The sequence below is a fragment of the Neovison vison genome, chromosome X (genome assembly GCF_020171115.1).
Source record: "Neovison vison isolate M4711 chromosome X, ASM_NN_V1, whole genome shotgun sequence".
Taxonomy (NCBI): Eukaryota; Metazoa; Chordata; class Mammalia; order Carnivora; family Mustelidae; genus Neogale; species Neogale vison.
Genome location: NC_058105.1, coordinates 20,554,115 through 20,567,653, shown reverse-complemented (window position 1 = coordinate 20,567,653; position 13,539 = coordinate 20,554,115).

Below are 13,539 nucleotides of genomic sequence, written 5' to 3'. Positions count from 1 at the left end.
GAAACTCCCGATGGTACCACTGCAATCCTCTCAAGAGCCAGCCCGGGGCTGGAAAGGGAAATGAGTGTGTTGATTGTGTTTAGAGCCCAGGGTGTATTTTTAAGTTCTCCATTGGTTTGAGATCATCCTCCATCTACTTGCTGGTTGACACTTAAGTAACCAGTGGGGGGATGGGGGACCTGTGTCCACTCGTGACTCCGTTTAAGAGACTATAACCTTATCCTCACTCTTCTGTGCACAAAGCTGCCAACTCTGTCCCACCCACCCACCCCCAAATTGAAGCGCCCAATCAAGTGCCCCCAGTAAATGGCCAATCCTCATCTACTTTCCCGGGACCCTCCTCAGCTCCGTGTGCTCCCCGCAGCCCAGGAGTGATGCAAGCGACCCCATCCTTCAAAGGGGAGGGCAGGCGCTGGAACGTGCTATAAACGACGCCCACTCCCAGCCTTTCAAGCCCCCAAACGGATTCGATTGTTGTTTCGCGGAGCTTTTTTTTTTCTTTTCTTCCTCCGAACCTCCGAAGTGTTCTCCCTTCCCATTGGCCAAAGCTGCCCCTTGACGCCACCCTGGCCTTGCTCGCTGATTGGTCCATTCTGGATGTGCCCAAGCCTTTTTCCCAGGGTGTGGCCCCCCCGCCCCCAACAGGGTTCTGACCCCTGGCTCCTCCCTTCCCCCCCCAAGCCCCCCTCTCTGTTCCGAATGGTACCGCCCTGGCTCGGCTCCCCCACGGCCCAGGCCGCTGCCCTTAGGGCCCCCGGACGGGGCGGGGCACGCTGGGGACGGGCAGAGGGCGGTGGTGGCGCCTTCCTGCCGAGCCCGAGGCCGCCCCCGCCACCCTTTTTCAGGCCTCGTAGGTCCCACTTTCTCCTGGGCAGTTTTCGTCCTGCTATAAGAGCCCCGTCCCGTCTGTGCGGGTCCCCACCATGGTCTTTTGGTCGTCCCGATCAGTAGTGTTAAATCCCTGCCCTCGGCGCTCCACACACGCCCATCCGCCTCCACCCTCGGGTTCTCGCAGCACTCCCCTTCCGAGCCTGCGGAAGCCCCGGCCCCCCATCCTCGAGGACTGTCCATCCCCAGGATCCCCCTCCCTGCGTGTGGCCGTTCCTCCCAACGGCCTCCCCTTCGCGGCCTCCCCTCCCCTTCGTGGCCGGCGTGGTGGAGCACTCCTGGCCCACCCCCTCCCTTTCTCCGTACCCCCGCACTCCCTTCTTATGTTGTCCCTTCACGTCCCTCTCTAAGTCCCTCCCACACCATACCCCCCCATACACTCATACCCCTCCCTCCGAGGCGTCCCCCGGCGCCCCTCCCCTATCCCCGCTTGTGTATGCCCCTCCCACCCACCCCGTCCTTTTGTCTCCTCTTTGGTCTCTAAGTCCCCCGCCCCTCCCTCACTCCCGCCCTCTCTCCCTACGAGCACGCTCTTATCTTCCCCAGGTCCCAGCGCCCCGCCCCCTGGCCGCGCCCCGCCGGCCCCCTCCCTCCCGCGGCCCCTTCTCCGCCTTCCGTGCTCCGCCCCCCCCCCAGCCCCGCGCAGCTCAGGCCCGCCGGCCGGGCCGACCTCCCGGGCTCCGGGATCGCTCCTCCCGCCGCCGCCGCTACCCGACCCTCCTTTCCCGGGCCGGCGGCTCGCGCTTCCGCGCGCTAGCCGCCGCACACGCGCTCCCTCCGCCCCGCCTCGCTCGCTGGTTCGCCCGCCCAGGCCCTGCAGCGGCCCGGTCCGGAGCTGCACGCCGCCCGCCCTCGGGGGAGCCTCGGCGCCCCGGGGCCACGGGCACTTCGCGGGCGGGTGAACGACCCGGGAACGCGAAACCGGGCCGGGTCGCCCCTGCCCAGCCCAGCCCGGCCCGCGGAAGCCGCCTGGAACGCAGGCGCCCGTCGGAAGTGTTTGGGCGATGGGCCGGCTACGGCGCCTCCCGCAGCCCAGGCCTGGCTGGAGCGCGCGGGGAGATGCCGGGAGCCGACCGCCCGGATGGTTTTACGCGAGCGTCCTCCCGACTCCCTCCCCAAACCTGTGTCACCAAGGCGCCAAGAGCTTACCTGGGACTCGAGGCCGGAGGGACGGGGTTGGGGTCGAGGGGTCTCTCCCGATAATTCCGTAAGGGACCTCAACTGCGGACTGTGAGGCCCAACGGGGCGAGGGCCGGTGACACGCCCGCCCGGCCACCCCGGCAGAAAAGGCGAGCCCGTGCCAAGTGCCTGGGCCCTCGCCACCAGGCCCAGGTCTCCCCACCACGACCCACAGACCGATGTTACCTCTGGGCCTTTGTACTGATCCGCGTGGAGGACTGGCATAAACCCTCAGTCCGGGGTTGGGGACGCCGCTCGGGTGGGCAGAAAACCCAGCCATGTGCCAATAGGCACTTTAAAGAAATGTGTGCCATGTTAATCTGCTGAACCTCTTCTGGGCCCTCGCTTAGTCTTACATATTTACCCACCAGACTAGAAGCTCTTTGAAGGGGGCCCTGTTAGTCGCTGTGGTTCAGTCAATGGATCCCTTGTGACTGGCGGACAAGTGTATGTGTTTGTTAACCGCCGCCTTTGGGATCTGTGTCATTATTGTGTGCCTTAAGGTTGTAAACTTGGGAGGGCCAGGACGGGGTAGGGATTATTAGCTCGTGCCAGGCACAGCATGATGCCCAAAGAGATGGGCCATGAATGTTTTTTGACTGGTGGAGCTAATTATGCGGGAGGCAGATGCTTACCTCCTCCTGGTCCCCAGAACTCCCAGTTCCAGAGCTGGTTGTCCTGAGTGAGGAAGAAACTAAGGAGCTCCCTCAGCTCACTCCCAATCTGAGACTGATTTGCTGGGGCCAGATCCTGTCGCATTCACGATCAGGACACATGGCATGATGCGACCTTCTAGTACCAGGAATGGAAGGAGCCATAAACTCTCCACTTTCACTCCCATCAGTTTGCAAATGGATCTGAGAGGAAGGAAGTAGCCAGTTTTTTCTGTGTGAAACAAACTGTCCCATATAAGGATCAAACCTGTAGTTCTCTCATCCATTTCCCTCAAGGCCAGGCTAAAACCCAATCTGTCAGAGGCAGGAGGCTGCCAACAACTGGACACCGTCAACAGCAGTTCACTCCGGGGGAGGAGGGGCAGTGGAAGTGCCCCTTCCTCCCATTTATGGATGCAAGATTCACCCTGTACTTTGCAGCGCCTCATTTGTAACCTGGTCACTTTGAGAGTCATTCCAGCTCCCTGCCCACCTCATACCCTGTCCCCCAGGCAGACAGGTCCTCTCTGTCTTTACTCAGCCCTACACTGTCTTCACCCAAGCCAGCCTGCTCTAAATGGACATGGTCAGTGATCCAAGCAGAAACTGAAACAGTAACAATCGGACAGTGTCAAAAGACTCAGGCAGAGATGCCTCGGAGCGCCCGGCCTCCTCCTCTGCCTTGGCACAGATGTTCTTATTGTCCTGGAAAGAAATAGGAAATTCCCTCCCCAAGCGTGGAAGGGGGGGTGCTCCAGGGCTTAGCCCCCAAGAACAGAGTTGCTGGCCCAGCCCAGCCTCTCTGCCTCCTCATTATTCAGAATAGGACTGTCACCATTCCTCTTCCTCTTCCTAGCCAAGACTGGCTCCCTGGGCCATTTGTCCCCCTCACCGAGGACATTAAGGGGAGTGGGACTAGAGCTGCAGGAGATTGTTAAAATCTGGGTGGTTCTCTTTAGGGACCGTTAGGACATCAAAATACATATTTGGAAAATGCTCACAATTAACACTGGGAGAAAAACAGTAAACACAGTGTCCCTTTGCCAGGCTCAACAGTTTTGTTTTGTTTTGTTTTGTTTAAATGCTAATGGCCTCAAATGGGGAGCAGCATCTATCAGTTAAATAAACAAGCCATTAGACTGAGACTAGAAGTGTCAACACATGACTAATCTACTAATTGTGAGCTGGTGAGGAGCGAGGCAGCAAAGCACGCTGGAGACTGTGGAGTAGGCCGCTGAAACACCCAGTATGTGGGTTTGGGAGCTAATAAGATCTGAGTTTGAATCCTGCCTCTACCAGTTGTTTGCTGTGTGACCTTCTGTTTCTCATTCTGTACAATGGGGGACACCAGCAGTACCTGCATTGCGGGGCTGTTGTGCGGATGAACCAAGAGACTACAAGTCAAGTTCATTGTAAGTGTTCCATGCCTATTAAGTGTTATTGATAACGACAAAGTACCTAGTAAATGGTAGACATTCAAAAACCAGCAGCAATAAAGATGAAAAGCAAATGACTTGCTAGATATGAGCCAAGAAAGGTGAATGTGGACTCTCAGTGGGACTCCTGGTGTCCCCACATTCTCCCAGACACACCTAGCAAAGGGATGCTTTTGGTTGGTTAATTCCAACTTCGTAAGGCCATGCCTTTAACCTAGGATTAGCCCCAGCTCTTAAGGCCCACTGTCCTGTGCCAGAGTTGCTGGATTCTGGGGCCTTCTCTCCTGACACCTACCTAAGAAGCTTGGGTTAAGCTGGCCCTTGCAGGTGAAGAGCAGCCTGGCAGCATCCTGGGCACCCTTCCCCAGCCTGCCAGACCTGTCCTGTAAAGAATATTCTGGGCTGTTCTTGACTGCCTCTTTCCTGTTGTGTGAGGACACAGGTGGGAATCACATATTCAGAGGGGCCAGAGTGAGGAAGAAGGAAGGCAGAGAGGGGTACACAGGACTCCCAAGAGAGTACCTTGGCCTGGACAAAGTGGTTGGTTTTTGCTTCCTTGCCCCACCCTCTCCTTTTGAAGCCCACTGCCTTCCCCACCACCTGCCAAGAGGGTCCGTCCTCAGCCAAATGGACTCTTGCTCTTCCCTTGCCAGCTTGCCAGCCCTGTTCTCTTTCACTGACGCTCCCCTCTCCCCTCATCCCTTCCGGTTCAAAGAGTCTTGCTCTCCCCCTGGAGGACTGGTAAGTCCTAGTGTGGATAAGCTTCTCCCCACAGGTAAAGAGTTAACAGTGGCTTCACATGCCACCTCTTCCCCAGGGCCTGTAACTGAATAGTGCCCTCTTTAACCTGAAAAAAAAAATCCTCAGGGTGCCTAGAAAAGAATGAAAACGGACCATGGGGGCTTTCTGGGCCTTCCACAGGCTGAGGTGGCTTGGGCGGGAGAAAACTTCTACCCTTCTTTGCCCATCATGCTCTATTTTGCCTGCTTATAAGTTCTGTCTTGAACTCGGGCCCCTGAGCGGACTAACCAGACCCCACTAGGCCCTCTCCTCTGCAGTTCTGCACCTGGGGTGCCCCTCCCAACACACACCCCCCACAAAGAGGTTCGTTCTCAAGCTCCATTCTCCACCACCCACATCTCTCCTTCCCGGCCCTGCACTTAACCAGCAGAGAGCAGGTTAACTTCATCCATGAAGCCCTCTCCACGCCTGCTTAGTGAGGGCTAAGGGGTTAAAATGTGTTCTCTCTCCTGCCACGCCCAGCTGGACTACAGCTCTCAAAGCACACCGGTCACTTTCTGTCCAAGGTCTGTGTGGCTGGCACCTGTCTGTCCTCTGAGCCTGGACCACTATAACCAGCCCCCCATTCTCTGCAAAGCCCCCCTCTTTCTCAAAGGATGGGCTGAGCCATGCCCCTGCCTCCAGGAAGTGGCCCACTCGAGTGAGCTGCAGGTGAGGTCACCTTTCTCTCCAGCAGGGGTGCACTGGCACCTTCTAGTAAGCTTCCAGGGCATCCTTGCCGGTTTGGCCAGACATAAAAATTAGTTGCTGGCTTGCTTCTCTCCTCTGAGATAAATGTAACCTTCTTGGCCAAGGAGTGCTTCTGCTTTCTCTTATGGTTTGTTTCAATTTCCAAGCTACACAAAGAAATGGATCATGTAATGAACCCCCACACTTCGATTCCACAACTGTCAAGGTTTTGCCACATGTTTTTCCACTTCATGTTTGTGGCCCCCTCCCACACCCACAGTGCCTAGCCCTGCCTTGAACAGCACTTTCAACAAAGATGCTGGGACTTGTTGGGAAATGGGAATTCAGGCTCCCAGGGCAGGCTCCTGGGGATGACATGAGCTGGGGGAGTGGGCAACTGCCATTAAAAAGTTGTCCCTGCTTCAGTACCTATTATGATCTCATTTCACCCTCAGCACAACCTTATGGGGCAGGTACACTGATTCCCCATTGGACAGATGTGGCAATGAGGCTCAGAGAGGTGAAGGGTCCCCCAGATGGGCAGTGACAGAGCTAGGATTTGAATCCAAGTCCTGTGTCATTCTCGCTTTGCCATGCAGCCTCCCTCAAAGGGTGCCAAGCAGGCGGCCACCTGCTCTGCTTCCGTTTTACAGAGTACAAGACATGCTTTGTGTGTGCCCTTCCAGAGTAGTATGCGTGCACACACGCACGCACACCCACGCAGAGAGCCGCATGTTCACAGTAGGATTGTAAAATAATACACTGAGTTTTATCTGTGGGATCAGTCTGCTCATTTTAGAAGTCACCCTTTAGCCCTGCAAGCATGGAGGGGGAAGTACAAGGGGGCAGAGGGCTGAGCCCTGTGTGTGTGTGTGTGTGCGTGTGTGTGTGCATGTGTGTGTGTGTGTGTGTGTGTGTGGTGCCCGGGGTTGAGGGAATTGGGGAAGCCTCCCCCACAATCTCAGTCTCCTGGCGCCCCCCTCCTCCCGTCCTTCTCAAAAGGGAAACAAAGTCTATTTCCTCGCTCCCACCAGTACAGTACATTCTCTTCAGATCTCCACAATGACCTTGTACCAGCACCCTCCTCTACAACCGGGCTGCCTCCCTCAACAAACATAGCTCTTTGCAGCCTTTGTTCTTCTGCACAACACCCCCCCAACATAGATGGCTTCATGGTGTTCCTCCAGCCAGGGCTACCCTCCCCACTATTCTCCACACTGAAATTCTCGAAGTCAGTTTTAATACTCACCTCCTCCCAGAAGCCTTCCCTGATTCTGAACGCCATTCATCAACTTTTTCATCTAGTCTGATTTTTTTTTTACCTGAATCTCCATGCTCTGGGCTCCCACCTTGTTCTCTGGTTGTTTCTTGTAAGCTGTTTCCTTGACCACACTTTAAGCCCTCTGAGCTCAGGGTTTCAGCTACAGAGAAATAAAGGAAAGTCTTTCAAGAAAGACATGTGGTCCACTTCCTTTTTATTCCCATAGTCCTCTTGCTTCCTCCATGTTGTCGCTTGGGTTTCCAGCTTTGCTGCCACTGGCATCTTCTCTACAAAGATCATGAGGCAAAAAGGAGATTCACGTGTTTACCTTGATCTCTCCTTTGTATTTTTTTCCTTCTTGTCTTTCATTTGCTCAGGTGGGTAGAGGGCTAACTGGGGTCTGAAAAGCCTTAAACCACAGAAAATTCACCCTGAAGCTACTCTCCAGCTTTGCAGGTCTTTTTTCCTCAACATTTGTGGGAAGGAAAGCAAAATCTATTAGGCATGTTGATGCCTGCAATACTACCTTCCTCTTCCCTCCCCTGTATCTACTTCACCTCCCCCCAGCTCCATTTCCTTACCTCTTTCCTGCAAAACAAACAAACAAAAACCAACCCCACAAACAAAACAAAACAAAAACAACCTCTGCCACACACACAATTACAGCTAGAAAGACACAGCCCACTTTCCAGATTTCAGGAGCACTGAGCAGGGAAGTGTTGGAGGACAATGTCCTACAGACCGTGAGATGTGGCCACCTTATGCCACCAAAGGAATTCTTTCCACTTAGCAAAATGCAGGGTATTGAGTGCTCACCTTAATCTTTGAGTGGTGACGGTTGGGATAGGTCTCTCCTGCCAGGCCTGGGAGGACTGAGAGGCAAAAGTTGAGCTCCAGGGCACCTGGGTGGCTCAGTGGGTTAAGCCGCTGCCTTCGGCTCAGGTCATGATCTCAGGGTCCTGGAACCGAGTCCCACATTGGGCTCTCTGCTCAGTGGGGAGCCTGCTTCCCTCTCTCTGCCTGCCTCTCTGTCTACTTGTGATCTCTCTCTGTCAAATAAATAAATAAAATCTTAAAAAAAAAAAAAAGTTGAGCTCCCTTCCCCGCAACCTAAGCTGGTGGTGAGCAGTGTTCTGGCCCTTAAAATGGTCTAGACTAAATGCCCGGGGTCTCATCTTCTCCCCCCACCCCATCTTTTCTGGCACCTCTCCAGCCCCTCTCAACCCTCCTCACCCCTGAGCCCAGCCCCTGTTTCCCAAAGGCCTTACTAAGAACAGCCCAAGGCAGGGCCACTCCCTCCCCTGGACTAACTTGGGGACCCAGGGAAAGGCTCTGGGTATTGCCCTTTTGAGCCAACTGGTTGAGAGCCTCAGATAGCCACATGGACTAGTGAGAGAGCTGTTCTCAAGAGAAGCCAGACTCTCCCCAAGTCAGAACGTTAACTCTGAGCACCCTCCGTTGGTGCCCTTGACTTGCCCTTGCCCTTGCCTCCCTTGACTCTTCATGTAAGAAGGTTATACTGATTCACAAATATTCTTCCCATCCCCCTTTAGAACATACATGTTGTATGATGGAGGATATGGGGATGGAGTGGAGAAAAAAGCTCAATGTACAAACAGATCAGAATTCAGGTTCTGGCCAAGGTTGGATATATTGGTCTGTGTGTGAAGTTAGGGCCTCCATGGGGGCCTGGATTAACTGGGAGAGGGTTCAGCCTGTGGTTAGTGTTAGAACCAGTATTAGAAGTCAGAGCAGTTGTCTCATCTTTGAGGCATCCTATTTAAGAATGTCCCGTGCATGTCAGAAACTGGGTTTAACTGGGATACCTTGTTCTGAGAGGTCCCTAGAGTGGGCCTGGTGTCAAGCAAGTCACTTCCTCTCTTTGATCCTCAACTGTTTCATCTAAACAATCGAGGAATCAGTTTTAATCTCCAGGGTTCCATCTAGTTCTGAGAATATACTACTTTGGGTCTGTGGGAATATTTAAAAAGCTGTTCTATTGATCTTGTAGTGTTAAAAATAAGACAATGCAAGGGAAAAGAATCTGAAAACATGCAAAGTACCAAAAAGAAATGAAATACTGCCTTTCCTCCATTAAAAATATTATCAAAGTATCCTATGCCCATTGTAGAAATTTGGAAAATACAGGAAACTCTAAAGTTCATAAAAAATCATTTGTAGGGACGCCTGGGTGGCTCCGTTGGTTAAGCGGCTGCCTTCGGCTCGGGTCATGATCCCAGAGTCCTGGGATCGAGTCCCACATCGGGCTCCTTGCTCAGCAGGGAGCCTGCTTCTCCCTCTGCCTATGCCTGCTACTCTGTCTGCCTGTGCTCACTCTCTCTGACAAATACATAAAATCTTTTTAAAAAATCACTTGTAATCCCACCACATAACTTACCATCATTAACATTCCAGTATTTTATTTCTTTTTTTTTTAAAGATTTTTTATTTATTTATTTGACAGAGAGAAATCACAAGTAGGCAGAGAGGCAGGCAGAGAGAGAGAGGGGGAAGCAGGCTCCCTGCTGAGCAAAGAGCCCGATGCGGGACTCGATCCCAGGACTCTGAGATCATGACCTGAACCGAAGGCAGCGGCTTAACCCACTGAGCCACCCAGGTGCCCCCCAGTATTTTATTTCTGTTTATTATATATTTTAAATAAAAATGGGAGCATGCTGTGTATAACTGATCTGTAACTTGCATTTTTCATATAAAACGTACATTGCATTTTTTTTAAAGATTTTATTTTATTTATTTGAGAGAGAGAGACAGTGAGAGAGAATGAGCGAGGAGAAGGTCAGAGAGCAAAGCAGACTCCCCATGGAGCTGGGAGCCTGATGTGGGACTCGATCCCGGGACTCCAGGATCACGCCCTGAGCCGAAGGCAGTCGTCCAACCAACTGCGCCACCCAGGCGTCCCGTGCATTGCATTTTTTAACATCAGTAACTGTTTTTTGAAAACGTTATTTTTAGAGACACCATACTATCATTCCACCCAATGAGTGTGTCATAACTTATTTACCCTATCTTTTGTTGGGTGTTTAGGTTGTTTTCCCATTTGCATTATTATAAATATAATTCCTGTGAACATCCTTTGTGCATATCTGATTTTAGGAACAACTGGATCAAGACGTATACATATTAAAATTTTACGATGGAACCTTTCAAACATATACAAAAATAAAATAGTATGACAAACCCCCGTCTTCTAGTTTCAATAATTATCAACTAGTGGTTAATCTTGTTCCACCTCCACCCTTACTCATTTCTTCCCACCAGTGGATTATTTTTGAAGCAGATCCTGGACTTTATGTAATTTTAGTATATGTATTTTAAATATTTTGAAACACAGTACCAAACTGACCTATTAAAAGATCTCGCTAGTTTACACGCCCAGCAGAATACTCATACCAGCTTCATTCACAGTATACCAGTCACCACAAACTGGAAACCAACCCAAATGATGATCAAATTCATCAGGTGAATGAATGTTTAAACATGGTGTATTCATTACAACAGAAAATCCCTCACTTATGGAAAGGAACAAACTACTGATACATGCAACCACATGGGTGAATCTCAAAAGCGTGATGCTAAGTGAGAGAAAGCAGACGGAAATATTATGCAGCACATAACCCTATTATAGAAACTTGCAGAAGATACAAATGAAACCATAATAACAGAGAGCAGATCAACGGTTACCTGGGGTCAGAGGTGGAAGAAGACACGGACTATACAGGGGAATGAGCATAGTTTTGGGGGTGATGGAAATGTCCTGTATCTTGATTGTGGTAGTGCTTTTATGGCGGGATATATATGTCAAACCTCATTCAACTGTACCATTTAAATGGATGTAGCTAAATATCCCTCAATAAAGTTGATTCTCTAAACTGACAGAATATTATTTAAATAAATATTTTTTAAGATTTATTTTTTCAATTTTCTTTTTTTTTAAAAGATTTTATTTATTTATCCAACAGACAGAGACCACAGGTAGGCACAGAGGCAGGCAAAGAGGGAGAGAGACGGGAGGAAGACAGAGGCTTTAACCCACTGAGCCACCCAGGCACGCCTAATTTATTTATTTGACACAGAGAGACCACAAGTAGTCAGAGGGGTAAGCAGAGAGAAAGAGAGAGAAAAAAGCAGGCTCCCTGCTGAGCAGAGAGCTCTAAATAAATAAATAAATAAATAAAATTTCACCCCTAAATAAATAAATATGATTAAAACAAATAAAAATATATACATATATGGTGCACCTGGGTGGTTCAGTGGGTTACAGCCTCTGCCTTCGGCTCAGGTCATGATCCCGGCGTCCTGGGATCGAGCCCCGCATCAGGCTCTCTGCTCTTCCAGGAGCCCCCTCTCTCTCTGCCTGCCTCTCTGCCTACTTGTGATATCTGTCTGTCAAATAAATAAATAAATAATCTTTTAAAAAACTGGTGTTTATATATATATATATATATATACATATATAATGTAATATATATATACACATATATATTTGTCACCCTGATGAGCAAAAAAGTGCATGTCGAGGGGCGCCTGGCTGGCTCAGTCCATAGGGCATGCCACTCTTGATCTTGGGGTAGTGAGTTTGAGCTCCACGTGAGGTGTAGAGATTATTTTAAAAAATGTATCTCAGTATGTGATTTGTGCTTCTGTAATACTGAATATTTTTCCTAGTTCGATGCCCTTGATATTTCTTGTTTTGTGAATTGCCAATTCTTGTCCTTTGCCTGGTTTTCTAATGAGATGTTGGTCTTTCTCTTGTAGACTTTTAAAAAGATTTTATTTATTTATTTATTTATTTATTTATTTATTTGACAGAGAGAGAGAGAGAGAGAACAGTGAGAGAGGGAACACAGCAGGGGGAGTGGGAGAGGGAAAAGCAAGCTTCTCTCCGAGCAGGGAGCCTGCTATAGGGCTCATGTGGGGCTCGATCTCAGGACCACGGGATCACGCCCTGAGTTGAAGGCAAATGCTTAAGGACTGAAGCACCCAGGCGACCCTCTCTTGCAGATTTGTAAAACTTCTTTATATCTCAAAGCTACCACAATTTTGTCATATATTTCAAGTACTCCTTGACTTTAGCCCTTCTAATTGTGCTTGTGGCATTATCATTTTTAAAATACAGAAGATTTTTTCCCTCAAGCCAGACAGGGAAAGACAAAATCTCTCTTACATGTTGAATCTAAAAACAAAACAAAACAAGCTCATAGATACAGAGAACAGATAAATAGTTGCCAGGGGTGTAAGGGGTGAGGGGGGGGGTGAGGGGTAGGAGAAGTGGGTGAAGGGGATTAAAATGCAGAAGTTTTACATTTTTACATGACCAAAAGTGTATTTTTGTGTCCTTTATTGTTTCTTGGTTTATCTCTATGCCTAGAAAGACTTTCCCTACACTCTGGATCAAAGGACTATTCATTCACCTAATTTCTTCTAGGTTGCTTATGGTCTTATTGTTTGTCTTTGTTTTGTTTTGTTTTGTTTTGGTTTTGGTCATTCTTGACCAATCTGGAGCATAGTGCATAAACACAGATTCCCACCCTGGGACCATACCTCAGCTCCATCCCTTACTTACTAGCAGTGTGACCAAGGGCATCTTCAGATTCCTCCTCTATAAGGTGGGCATAAATAATAGTTTCCAACTTGCAGAGTTGTTTTCAGGATTAAATTAAACAATATATGTAAGGCCATCAGCCCAACACCTAGCACACAGCTAGTGCTCAAGAAACACCAGCGACTATGATCGGTAAAATTTGGTTTTGGTTGCTCAGTTTCCAAACACCCTGATGATTTGAAGCAAATCTCGAGAGACAAGGAAGGTAAATAGATATTCCCTCTCCCTATCCACTGACAGCTAAGGTAATGGGGGACGTGGCCCAGGGTCTGCCAGTCAGATGTTCTCTCTCCCTTTGGACTTTGGTACTTCAGCATACAGCACTGCAAGGGAGAGCAGTAATTATTCCTGAAGGTCTCAGCAGCCTGGCCTCTAGAAGGGCAACAGCAAGTCACTGGAGGGGACCACACACTTCCGACATCCTGAGCAAGGTTGCCTGTGCTGTGGCATGATCCTGACTGTGCCTACTTCCCTTGGTTCCTACACTTTTCCTGAAGCTGGTTCTTTCTGTTTCCACTCACAGTGAAATCTCCAATAGCCTTCCAACAAAATCCTTTTCTGCTTCAGTTACTATTGGTTTCCGTGGTTTGCAACCAAGAACCTGACTGATCAAGTTACCAAGATTTAACTCTGGAATTTACTTTGTTGGATGGCATGAGGTGCCAACTTCCCCTGCCACACTCCAAATCATCAGATAGCCACAAATCATTAACTAAATAACCCATTCTTTCCCCCACTGATCTGAGATGGGTGACATTCTCTATTGAGTGAGCTCTCGCCCTTGGGACTGTCCTATTGACTAGAATCCCACACCTCTCCTAGAACCCCAGATGGTTTTCTATTCTCTTCCCTCCAAGGAAAGTGTCATGCTCTAGGACCCCAGGCAGCCTGCTCAATACTGAACCCTCCGGACATGTAATGATGTCCCTGCCTTAAAAGCTGGAGGACTGTGTTGGGAGACATGTCTGCTGGCTTTGGGTCTCCCTGCAGCAAGCCATGCCATCTATTTGCTAAGTTCCGTTCCACTTT